Source organism: Argiope bruennichi, chromosome 2 (genome assembly GCF_947563725.1).
Source record: "Argiope bruennichi chromosome 2, qqArgBrue1.1, whole genome shotgun sequence".
In the NCBI taxonomy this organism is placed as follows: Eukaryota; Metazoa; Arthropoda; class Arachnida; order Araneae; family Araneidae; genus Argiope; species Argiope bruennichi.
The window spans coordinates 120,203,300-120,216,805 of NC_079152.1; the positions used below are offsets into that span (position 1 = coordinate 120,203,300).

At 29.8% G+C, this 13,506-nt stretch overlaps 1 protein-coding gene across 7 annotated transcripts in view; it reads right to left on the minus strand.

Moving 5' to 3' along the window:
• The window catches only part of LOC129959553 (roundabout homolog 1-like), a 142,058-nt gene that overhangs the window by 100,300 nt on the left and 28,252 nt on the right, over nt 1–13,506 (minus strand). The gene's annotated exons all lie outside the window — the stretch shown is intronic.

The following is a 13,506-nucleotide window of genomic DNA, read 5'->3' on the forward strand; positions in this document are numbered from 1 at the left end:
CAAAGGAAAAACAGTTTCTACATATAAAATAATGTATATGCATCAATCAAGCAAAAAATTCAGTGTTAAAAGTTATGTATAGCTATTGCGGATTTTAAAAGACAGAGATTTCAATCAAACATGTATGTATATACATAAATTTATCAAGAATAAAACTATGTAGATGATTTTCACTACAGAAATTCTCGAAAGATCAGCAGAAGTCGTTTACGAATGGTGGTAACGATACTTAGAGTTTATTGGCAATTGAGCTAGAACTCGTTCAACATAAAGTAATAAACACGTTCACAATAAAGTAATAAACACTTCGGGGCAAATCGTGCATATCTCTTGGCTTCCGTTTAGCGAATCTCTTTCCTAACTTGAAACTATATATTTATTTTAAATTCAATTTAGTTTTTAGTTTAAGTTTAGTTTTTCTAGTCAATAAATTGAAATGTTTAAATAAGAAGGAAAATTCAACTTCATAAATGAAATAAAAGCATGGCGAAAGAAAGAAACGCGACATATAAATATGAAATTTTTCTCCGTATAGTAGCAACAATTCTGAAAAATCTTACATATATGTACATTTTTTTAAAAAAAATAAATTTCTTGGTAAAGTTAATTCTTTCATGTTTTCTTTCTGTCTAAAAATTTTGTTTCCCCGCAATTGTGTTTAGTAAAAGAAACAAAAAATGCATTAAATATTTTTAAATATTGAATTTTTTATATATCAAGTTAATTTTTTCCATGAATCTTCAAATTCGATATATAAAGCTTAGAACATATTTTTTATATTTTTTTCATATTTTATATCTTTTACTCTATACAATATCAGAAAAAAGGATATATATATATATATATATATATATATATATATATATATATATATATATATATATATATATATATATATATATATATATATATATATATATTATTCTTTTCATTTAATAAACAATTTTCATAGACATTTTTGAAAAACCACTTGTGCTGCCAGATGTTACTTGACTTAACAATAGTATAAAGCGTAAAATATTTTGTTCCAAAATATGGGAGGGTTGGTCGTACACAACAAAGGGTATTCCACTCCACCAACATTGATTTCATCACACCGATCTATTGACCATGACGTCACGAGTGCACACGTCACTGGAATCACATGGGCAGAAAAAAAGGGGGTACTTTTTCTATTGTGAAGCTCTTAACTAACTGCTATTGTTGAAATCACGAAGTTCCAAATACACACAAAGCTAGCCGACAAGAGAACGGCGCGCGTCTCTGCTTATCGTGTGTGTGTGTGTGTAAAAAAAAAAAAAAAAAAAAAAAAGAGGAGGAGGAGGCCGCCAAAAAATGAAACGCATTTGGGCTGATGGATTTGAAATCATTCAAGGGTATCTAATTCTGTAGATTCTAAATTTTGAATATATGTACTTGGATGTAAAATGTGTGCATAAAATTTCATATAATTTTAACATTGAATGAAAAATGGATAAATGTATGAGGCTTAACTATGTTTACTAAAATCTTAATAATCAATTATGCTAGACTTCCTTCTTTGCTTATGTTTCGAACACATTTAATATTTTTCACTTTTAATAACTATTGCATTAAGTTTCAATCGAATATAATGCTGATATCATCACACTGAATAATGTTACAGTTTAGATGACTTCAAACTGAAAGACTATGATCGCCTTATATACTCTGGCTTTTGTTTTCAAATTGATAGACATGTTTTGGGGGGAATATTAAATGATACCAGTTTCTTTCTTCTTCATGAAGCATAAATTGGATTAGAAAACTAAATACCGCAGGGGGAGGGATGCATAACTGTCGGATATACCAATGTTTTGGTAAAACTCCGTCAGAATAAATATCCACCTTGCCGAAACTAAACAAATATTTGACTAACTATTCATTTTTTTCAAGTTATATGAAGAGTATTAAGGATATATATCAATCAGATGATGAAGACAGTCGAAACATTATCAGACAACTTTAAAAAATTCCACGCCACAACATTAACGGCGGAAAAATTTATGTATTTACAAAATGCAGCACATCAGATAAAACTATGAATTTTACAATTCAACCGACATTCAAAAACAAGATATATCTTAGCTTGGGATCGTTTATGAAGGGAAAAAAATTGTAATAAAAACGTTCTCGTCTTGACTAAAAATAAAAATTTTTAAAAACAATAGTTAATGCCAAAGCGCAAGAGAATATGTAGCTTTTTATCACTAAATCCATCGGGGAAAATGCAGTTATTAAAGAAGATGAATTAAAAGGAAACAATGTGAATTTCTAAAGATTTTCCTTCCGAATCCCATTCAAATGCCAAATTCCATACAAAAATTGAAAAAAAAAAAAAAAAAAAAAAAAAAAGAGCGGGAGAGTTTTTCCAAAACTGTTTCATATACTCTCTAATAAAGATGTTATCCTCTGACCTCGGATAAGGCCACGCAAAAGTTACATGGCCTTAGCGAACCGTAGTTATGATGGCGTGGATAAATTAGATTAATAAAAGTTACAATCACAATTTAAAAAAATATATCAGAGAGAACGACAAATGTAAGAGGAGAGGGGGGGGGGATTAAATCTAAATACTAAGAAAAATTGTTGCGATTCTCTATTTAGAACTTTTTTTTTTTTCCTCTTTTTCTGCAACAAAGAGCTTTCTCGTATATTTTCAACCATGCTTGCCTTCAGTTACAACTCCACGATCATTCTAGAAATTACTGTTCCGATCGTAAAATTAAAAATAAAAATGCAATGAGAATAAATTTACTAGAATGTACCGTGTTAATTTACAATTAAATGCATTCGTTTTATAGTTGTGGTTTGCTTACAAATGTATTCATTACAGAACCTTTTTACGTCCTGCGTTACAGGATGTAAATTGAAAGAATGGGAATCTCAAAGGGTGGCAAGAGGAAGTAAATTTTTCAGCATTTTTATTACTTTAAAAATATTTTTTTAAATAAAAAAAATGTACAATTTCGATTTTATTATGATCCGCGAACTATTGTGACCATATTTTCGGATTTATATGATGAATACAAATGCGAATATAAATAAGAAGGAAAGAGCTAACACAAATAAATTCTACAATTTTTTAATGGTTTTCATTTTTTTTTGTTTAACATTTAAGTTTTTAATTTTAACAAATAGAATAAAGTAAAAAATATATAAAATTAATAATTTATGATTTTTTTTTTCACTATATACTACAGATGCATAAAGAAAAGACTCACGCAAACCCATTTATTTCCCTAACTTTTATTTTTTGCAAAGTAGTTAAAAATACATCCTTTAGTATTCAGTTTAGCAAAGTATTTGTTGAAATGATTATTGTCAGATGTTTTGCAAAAAAGACTACATGGATAGCTATGCATGCATTACGGATATACACGTGAAATTTCAAATAAAATTTTAAAAAAAATTATCCACCAGCTGCTACTTGGGAAAAAAAATGAGCTCTTTAGATTTTTATTTACAATCAAGCATTAAAAATTCACAGATTTAAGTAATGAAATTATCCTTTTATATGCTAACATTGCTGGTGAAATATAAGCCAGCAACATTAATTTAATCGTTCTAAAATCATTTATCTGACATGTCAAATTCACAAAGAAAATAGTCTGGAGAAAACCATTTTTTACCGTTTAAAATGTTTCCTCTTTTTCATAAATATTAATAATTTCTCACCCCAGCAACAATTCTTCGACATTACAAAAGAATAAACCGCCGAAACTGATACTACTCACATACTGAGATGAGTCATGCGCCAAAATGCAAAATTCAGGATCATACCATTTACAATGATATTTAAACTGAAATTGAAGATGACACAATATTCATCCTTCATAAATTACAATTTGGATAAAACAATCTATCCTTCTCCCAGCTTGACGCATTCCTGACTTAAAAGCTTTCCAATTCCCACCGGGGGCCCAAGTAGCTGAAAGGGGCCCCCTACACTCAGTTCCACTTTCGTTCGCTATCAATCCTTTGATACCACGGTGCTAGTGCATATGCCATTTATGAACTTTTTTGAGCCCGAATTAAAGATAATTTTGAAGAGGGATGCATTAAAAGGCATAAATCATCGTGGATAATAATGGGGGGGGGGCAATCTTAGTCATGGTCGGAGGGAATGAATGAGATAAAGTGCTGTTGCAGTCAAAATTCGGCTTGATCCACTGTCGAAGTGATTAGCTGGTAGTGGAAGTCCGGAATGATTTTCTTTATTAATACCGTGCTACTGTTTATCTTGTTTGATCCTAGCTGATTAAAAGAGGAGAAGGAAGAAAAAACATGGGAATTTTCTCACTACTGACTAATGTTATGGGTCTCTCTCCATGATTTCTGAATTAACGAGGTAAGTTATAGAAATTATAGAGTATACTGTATAAATAATGGTTCCTACAAAATTTCTATTTCTATATTTAAAAAGAAAAGGCCCAGAAAAAAAATCGAAAATGTTCTCTACGTCTGAAAAAAAATATTTTAATATCAACAAAAAGACAAAATTAAATCGGCAGACAAAGCAGATTTAGAATCTTTCAAACGTAAAAAAATTAAAGAACATTTTTTTTTTTTTTTTTTTTTTTTGTAGACATAGTCAAATGTAAATTCGCACTCTCAGTCTCGATTCTCTGCATCAAAATTTTGAAATTGATTTAACAGTTACTTTAACGACACTGTTTTGAAGTTACACGAGTCATTTCAACCCATGGTCAAGTGACAAGATTGACAACTTCGCAATTACTTTGCTTTCATAGCTATCGAGTCAAGCCAGTGTGAATACTTCTGGCCAAAGGGGCAAAAATAAAAGGCCCCAAGAACACACGAACACAATATTATATTCCACAATAGTGGAGAACGTATAGTAGAATTTGATTTTAAACAGCAATTCTCCGTTTTCGAAATTTGGACTTGACCATTAGGTCAGTAGGACATTCGTATAAGAATAATTTATCGATCTTCAACAAACTAACAATGAATTAAGAAAAAAAAACTCATAATAAATTACCTTAACCTACTTTCGTTAAAATATAAAATCATAATTCAGAGGTTCCATTTTTAGTTATTTATAAATTTTAAATGAATGATTCTTAATTGAAACAATGACTTTCTTTTAAACTGATATGTTTGGCAAATCATACTCTAAGATCTTAATTGAGAGATTTAATGAGAAAAAAAAAAGGGGGGGGGTGTGGCGGTGTTATTTAAATTGACGATAAAAATAATTATCTTCTAAGCATGGAGGGAAAAACGTTCCCCTTTAGCACAACTGCTTCAAATCATAACTCCAGCCTCTTCTTTATCCTGCCTTCTCGCTACTAACGAAGCGAGAACTCAAGATTCTTTTTTTTTTTTTTTTCAAAATAGGAAGACTATGTCTGTAATGTGTAGATAGAAAGCTTTGATAGAGAAGAGCTAAGTTACTTTTTCTGTGTCTTTAAATAAGGATTATACATCACATTTCTTTTTGTATAACTGCAATATTTTTTGTTTCTTTTTTCAGACAGGCACAGAGAGCAGCTGGCAGTTAAACGGCCTCCTTCACAAAACATACGTGCAGCGTCAACCGCCTACAATGGATGCTTTAAATCATTCTCACCCACACGATAACAGAATTACGAAATTCTGGCTTTAGCGGTGCTTCAATTTTTGATTCGATTTTTTCAAATTAGTTAATTAGAAATGTTTATTAATACTTATAAGTAATGAGAATTCATTACAGTAAGTCATTAAGTAAAGATTTATTAGAAATAGTCGCACAAGATTATTACAAAAATTATTAAGATAGGACTTTCATCATTAAATCCCCCTTTCTCTTACTCTACTATTTTCGCTTTTATTTTAATTAATGAACCTTAATATCCCAGAAATATGAATATAATACCGTGATGTATTTAGATTTTTTTATGCGACAATTTTTATCATTTAAGCGCCAAACATATTCAACAAACGCAAAACACTTTATTTTATTGCAGTTCATTTATACTGAACCAGAAACAGATCTCGTATGGCTAGGCAACTATATGAAAAGCTGTATCTTACTTGGATATGTGGCAGGAACACAGATACAAGCGATAAATTCCTTACTTAGATGCGTTGCAGGAATACAAATACAAGCGATTATTTCCTTACTTAGATGTTTTACAGGAATACAAATACCGATAAGTTTCTTACTTAAATGTGTTGCAGGAATACAAATAAAAGAGATAAGTTCCTTATTTGCATGGGTTGGACGAATACAAATACAAGCGATAAGTTCAGTTCTAGCTTCATTTGCAATAATTACTGTGATAAGCCGAGAGTAATTATAGAGAGAAGTCAATAAGAGTACTCAAGCAAGCTCAATATTAAATATCAGCGCTTTCAATAAGCTACAGAATGATAGGTAGCATTCCAATACCACGATCGAAATCTTTGAAAAATTGAACAAAAAATATTTGCTCCAATTTTTCATCATTACAAATCGAAAACGAGTTTTTCTCAACCGACTGAAACAAAAATTTGACATAAAACTCACTTGCTGTCACAAAATCTCATACCAAATTTGATATACTTAAGTCACTGCGTTTTTGTGTTAACGCGTTTACATGTTTCTGAAAATACAGACCGACAGACAGTCAAATCCAATTGGATTTGACAGGTTTTTACAGCACAGATGTTAAATTTGTGTACCAAATGTAATCCATCTAGCTCTCTTCGTTTAGTAATTATCGTGTTAATTTATATTAGAACAGTTGGTCAGACGAACTTCCACTGAGCATATTTTACTCATCTTTGCCACAGACAGTCAGATATTTTCCAAAAATGTGTTGTTCAAACTCAAGAAGGTCTGAAACGTAGAGATTCGTCGAAATCTCAAATTTGCATCTTTCGACAATTACTACACTTCCTCTATACTACGTATACGAGAAAGTAGTCTTGAATTTAATTTTATAAATGATAATTTTTTCACAAATAGGTGAAATGTTATTATTTCATATGTAAATAAGCAAAATATAGTAAAAGTTGCTGAATTTCTGTATTCTTTTAGTTTAATTATAATTAATGAATTATATGTTACCACAAATTAAATCTCAAGAAATATAATATTGCCAGCTAATAAACTGGTTCGGTTATTCAGTTTATTACGTAAATTCTAAATACTCGTTTTTTTCCGAGAATTATATAATTTCTTTAATTAAAATGCTCATTTTTTTCCCCTTTTCTTTCAAAAATAAATACTTCAGTTCAGTTAATTCCATTCGCTTTTATTTTTTTAATCATTTAATTTTCGCAAACCTGAATTTAAAACAAAACACCATTTTCATTATTTTGCTGAATTTACAGGTTAAGTTTAGTAAATTTTAATGGAAGCGAGCATTGATTTCTTTACTTACGTAGAATATTACATAAAAAATAAAAAACTATAAGAATTGGCAAACAAAAAATTTGAAAACAACGTTCAATAGAAAGCAATTCTTCAACCAGTTTCCACAGTTTAAGTGGTTGGAAATTTCGAAATCGCAACCAACAAAATATGATTTTAAAATTCGATTGTTTTCTCAACACGAATTGAAAGTCTAACATTTAGGTTTAAACAGCATTTAGGTTAGATCATATACGATAAGTATATCTATCAGATGAGATTCCCTGAGATGATTTAAAAGACTTATGGATTAAAAACTTGATGCAACAACAGCAGATTGGAAAAATGAAAAGTTTAATAATAATAAAGGGCTATTGTTTATGAAACAAGACTTTTCAGACGATTTCATTCAAAATAATATTTTTTATTTCATTTTTGTCCATATTTGTTCGCGAAACTTATGGATAATAATAATTAATAAATAATGATAAAAAAAAGATTTTTAGATCCTTCTATTTATAATTCTTTTCTCTAAACAATTTAATGTTTGAAAAATAAATCTATAATAAGCCATTTCGGAATTTTTATTCGTTTTCTAAATTTAACACGATGTTCTAAACTAATTCACAGCAGTCTGTTAAATTTTCATTTATATTTATAATGACGAATAATCCAACATCCCATTTTCAATATTACCACCAACACTGTAGACAGAACAATGGAACATTATATCCTGTTACCGCTCCCTTCAAGAACAAATGAAAATAAGGGGTTAAACTCCCATAAAATGGTGTATGAAATAAAGAATCTGCACTTTAATTAAGATATAAAAAGCATAAAAGATGGATTTTTTTTCCTACCCCAAAACCCTCCCATGTATTTAGTTCGCATCCAAAGCTTTTCCATAAAACTAACGTAACTCGTGGGACGAAGAGGAAATATAAAAATCAAGTTACGACTACCTTAAATTAGAACTACCGAAAACACATGTTTCGCCAGTGTTTTTTCATGTCGAAGGAAAGGCTGTAGCTTCAGATTTTATGGGCTATAAACACCTTAAACCTTGTAACGACCGTCCGACAAGCTGCTCAAGTACCTTGCAAGAAGGCTCACTTCGTTAGAAGCATTCTTTGTTGAAGGCTTTCGGGGCATGAGTTCGAAATCAATTTCAGAAGGAAGGAAGAAAAGTATTGTGATTTTAATGGCCAGGAAATGTTTAAATCGCGTGGCAAAAAAAAAAAAAAAAAAAATAGAAAGAACCCATTGACTTTTGTAGCAAATTTCACCTTTTCTCTGTCCATTTAAGTCCATGCTATTATTAAAGAAAAAACTTGCAGATCATATAGTTCAGTGAACAATTGAACGTCTCTTATACAGCGAAGCTATTCTTTTTTCAAATAAATAAACTCTCATTTGTAAGATTTCAATACTTTTCTCAGAATAAAAATATTTTTATATATACATACATTTTGTGGCACATTCATACAAGAATTAATGGCAAATAACCCACCCATTTCACTGCTAAACCGTTACAGCAAAATTAAATATGGAATACCTTATTGTCAACAATCCTTCAGTAAAAAGTCTGATAAATTCTTTAGCTTCAGTAAACGAAATCAACGCACAAATCTAAAATGACTAAAACGTTTTATTAAAATATCACAAATAAATACATGCAATTAATTTTTCCTCCTAGCACAAATGGGTGCTTTTTTTTTTTTTTTCCCACTTTAAATATAGAAGCAGTCACCAAATGTTTTTCATTCATAAATGAAGTCATGAAATAGACTGTCAAGACTGATAGACTGTCAGAATAGACTGTCAATAATTGTCAAGGAAAAAGTATTATGAATTTAATGTTATCCTGTTCTATCTCTTCAACAACAATATGCAAACAAAAAAAAGTCATTAGTATCCAAATTTGGAAAATTTCAACAACATTTTGCAAAGAACACCGTTAATTAAATTTTATTTTGTTTACTACTAATTATTACTTCATTTTACATTATGTCTATTTAAAGCAGTAAATAAAAATGTAATGTTAAATTTAATAACAAATGGAAAGAGCTTATTTACACAGTTTTTTAAATAAATGAATTAAGCAATTCAGCTTAAATAATCAACTAAACGAAAAAAGCGTATATTTTGTCAATGAAAAATAAAGGGAAATATAGCTTTCGTTTGGGGACGGGGTACTAAAGTTTGAAAATAATTTTTGCCATCAACAAAATTCAACCTAAAAAAATTGAAAAGGCCCATTGACTAATAACTGATTTTTAATACCTTATATATTTATATAAAATATTGCTCTTCAAGCCATTATAATTCCTAATGCATGTCAAGAGATAATTGCTTAGCTAGTTATTGTGGAATTTCAAAAAAAATTCTGCATTTTAAAAATTTCCACTTCTACATGCAATGTCGTTATTTACATATTTTTTCATGATTAAGACATCAGATCAAAACGCATTTACTTTTCCAGAAAATGAATGAGTCAAACAAATGAATGAAAGGTGCAAACAAAAATGACTCATAATGTTTGTCCAATCATAAAACAATGAAGGCCTCAAAAGACGTTTTTCGCCTCAATTACAAAGCTATTTTTACTATGCATCTGCATTATTAAAAAAAAAAAAAAAAAAAAAAAAAAAAAGAATTCTTCATTCTAAGTTGCCAATGTACAGTAAAAACCTAACGGTAATGATGAAAACAAAAATAGATCATTACATCAGTAAATAACTTAAGAGCGAATAAACAAACTGGCACACTCTTTGATTCAATTCCACAATGCAAGATATTCAATTTATTCCTCTAAATACATACTAGTGAAGTGGAGCACACGAGAGGTTTAGGGGAGAGGGGAAAAAATCCTTCATTCATCAAACAACAAGGCGTTCATTCACAAGTAATAATCATTAAGTTTTTCTTCTCGGGGGTCCATTCATTTCCAACATCGGGCCCATCTGTTACAGAGGAGATGCGACATAACGCATTTCCAGAGCAGGAGCTCATCGCATAGTTTCAACACCACTCGCAGGAAAGCGCGTTGTCCGGGGCCATTTTTTAATGTTGTTTATTATCCATATCTGTTCACAGAAGTGCGGGGAGCTATTTCTGAATCGGGGACGGTTGACAATCTGAAACGGATCGGGAACTCCCGAGGTACGATTTATAACTGACAAGAGTTTCCAGTGTTAAGCCTAAAAGTTCATGTGTAGACAGGTTAGCTAGGTTTGTCATGTAAAAACAACGAAGAACATTCAGGACGTATTATTAATAATTTTTACTTTTCTTCATTAGCGATGCATGGACCTATCGAAACTCCTTTAAATTCCTTCAGTGTATAATTGTAACTAGTATCCTAAGTAAAAAAGTTATATTATTTTTGAATTCATCATTATAATGATTGCATATATAAGGAAGGATATTATGTATAATAAAGTTAAGTCAATTTCGCTGAAAGATGTCAATATTCAAAGAAATTTTATATTTGAAGATCTTCGTGAGATTAATTAGAAAGTCTCATTTTATTATTATCACTTCTTCCATGATCAATTTTATAAATACTATTATATTGATTTCTTTCAAATTTATATGAGAAATTCACAGAAATTTTTAGAAGTATTTCATGCTTTTGCCCATAAATTTCTTTAAAAAAAAGTGAGGAGGGAAAAGTGATGAGAGAAGTATGATTACGTTTGCACTTATTACTCAATCATTTTTTTTCCCCTTCAAAAATCATTAAAGAGTTAATCTTTTAGCTCTTTACTTTCAAAAGTCCCTATATTAAAAAAAAAAAAAAAAAAAAAAAAAAAAAAAATCAAACACAGATCTACGTTCAGGGAGAATTGTGCTAGCAACAATTTGTAAAACATTTTACCGGTAATTTATATTATTGTAATATTAAAATGTAAATGAATGTAGTTAGGAAGTCTACATTATATACATTTGAGATATATCATCGAATTTATACATTTTGAGATAAAACTACTTACATTAAGTGTTAACAGTCTTCTGCGACCAGCTGACTCGTCAGTTACAATGTCTGAATTTAATTTGAACCATGCACCTTATGTATAGCTTAGTGTTTACGATTTCCTCAACAAAATATTTTTAAGCACCAAATTTCGAGTGATATTAAAGTCATGTTATTTTCACAACCTTGCACCTGTTCTGTTTATTGTGAAAATGAACCTTCCTAGTCATATATTGTAGAGTCCTATGACATCATAATGTCATTAAAAATCTTTGAATAATCCATTTCAAATTGGAAACCATTTTTTTTTTCTTTTTCTTTGTGCTTGTATAAATTCATTTTCTTATTTTTCCAAATGAGCTACGCAAATAATTAACAAGTTCTTTCTTTCTTAGCTTTCAACAATGGAAAAAAAATCTGTCGATTAAATATTTTAGGAAATTAAGGAAAATATATTAATTTCATTGCAACATGGGGATTTATTATTGGGAATCATGTAAAAAAAAGTTGTTTTTTTTTTATTTGTCAAAATTCAGAATAAAAGCACGAATATTAAATTAGCACAATAATATTTTTAAAGTTATCGTGGAAAATGCCAAAATCTCACGTAGTTTTTAATTAATTAAAATCTCAAAACAATATGCTTCGAAGTACCCATTTGTAACATCTAAAATATATATGTGCCAAATTTCATAACTCTACATAAAAAGGTCTGGCTTATAGATTGCAAAATACACACATGCACAAACTTTTCTTTTATTATTAGTAGAGATAAGAGAGAAAAAAAAATTCATTTCTTTGCTGCATTGCTGGAAAAGAAATTGCTAAATTAATGAATTAAGTTTATCACAAATAAATACTCTAACTTAATTTAAAATACTAAGATTAAAATCCACAGTATGGTTCTTAATTTCATAAAAGCGTCCAAATTGTTATAAGCCAATAACTATGAACCTCAAGTTAAACGTTCTTATACGGGAGCTAAAATAAATATATAAACAGAAAATGAATATATAACTCAATTTATTTATCTGCTACAGAGAACAAATGACTTTAATAGAAATATACACAAGTACGAAACAATCCAGCATCTATGGGAGAGAAATGTTTTCGCACACCACGAAACCGAAACCCCTGGATTATAATACGCTTGGGTAAATATTCCGAAACCGTAGGAAAAATAATGAAAGCAGGCATTTATTTTATCTACTATATATAATACGAGGAAAAAAGAAACGATGAAAAAGAAACCTTGGGAATACAGTTTATTGTTAAAAGATACTACTGCATCTCAAAAAAGTGTAGAAAAAAAAGGAAAAGGAAGAAGAGGGGTGGGGCATACTGGATAGAATTTGTTTACTTGGGGTCAGAAATTTCCCAGAAGTGGGAAGCATACAATTTCTTAGTATTTTACCTCAGAAAAGAAGTGGGATTGTTTATTTAAGATATTATTACGTAGAGTATTATTTGCAGGAGATTTTCGACACAGACTTTATATTCTTAGAAGAATTCTTAATGTATACATTTTAATCATAGTTTTATTTACCTTCCAAAGTGTTTGGGTTACTTTAAGTAAGTCATTTTCAAGTTGGAAATTGTTTACAGAAACAAGAAATATATTCAATGCCGATTTTTCGAAAATTGTTATTTGTTAGCATCTCCTTTTTAAAAAATCTGAAAAATGAAATATAAATCGAGTCTTTTTTTCCCCCCAGTTTCTGACTTCTTTGTTGCTATCGTTGATTGATATCAGTTTTAAATCAAAAATACGAAATCTAATAAATCTCTAAATATAAGCTAAAGGCTTGAATCTACGACTAAACTTTAAAATATTAAATAGAATGGGAAATTTAAAAAAATAACTTTCAAATCAACAGTCCTACACAATAGTGAATTTCCAACATGGAAGCTGCTTACGGCGGCCAAACTAAGAGGAGTCCTAAAACAGGCTAATTAAAATAATATTTTTAGCCTAGCTACAAATAAATTTGCAAAATAATCAAATTTTATAAATCATAAAATCTATACTTATAATAAAGCTCAATGTGTGTGTGTGTGTGTGTGTGTGTGTGTGTGTGTGTGTGTGTGTGTGTGTGTGTGTGTGTGTGTGTGTGTGTGTGTGTGTGTGTGTGTGTGTGTTGGCGCTCTACAGGTCAGGTCATTTGACATA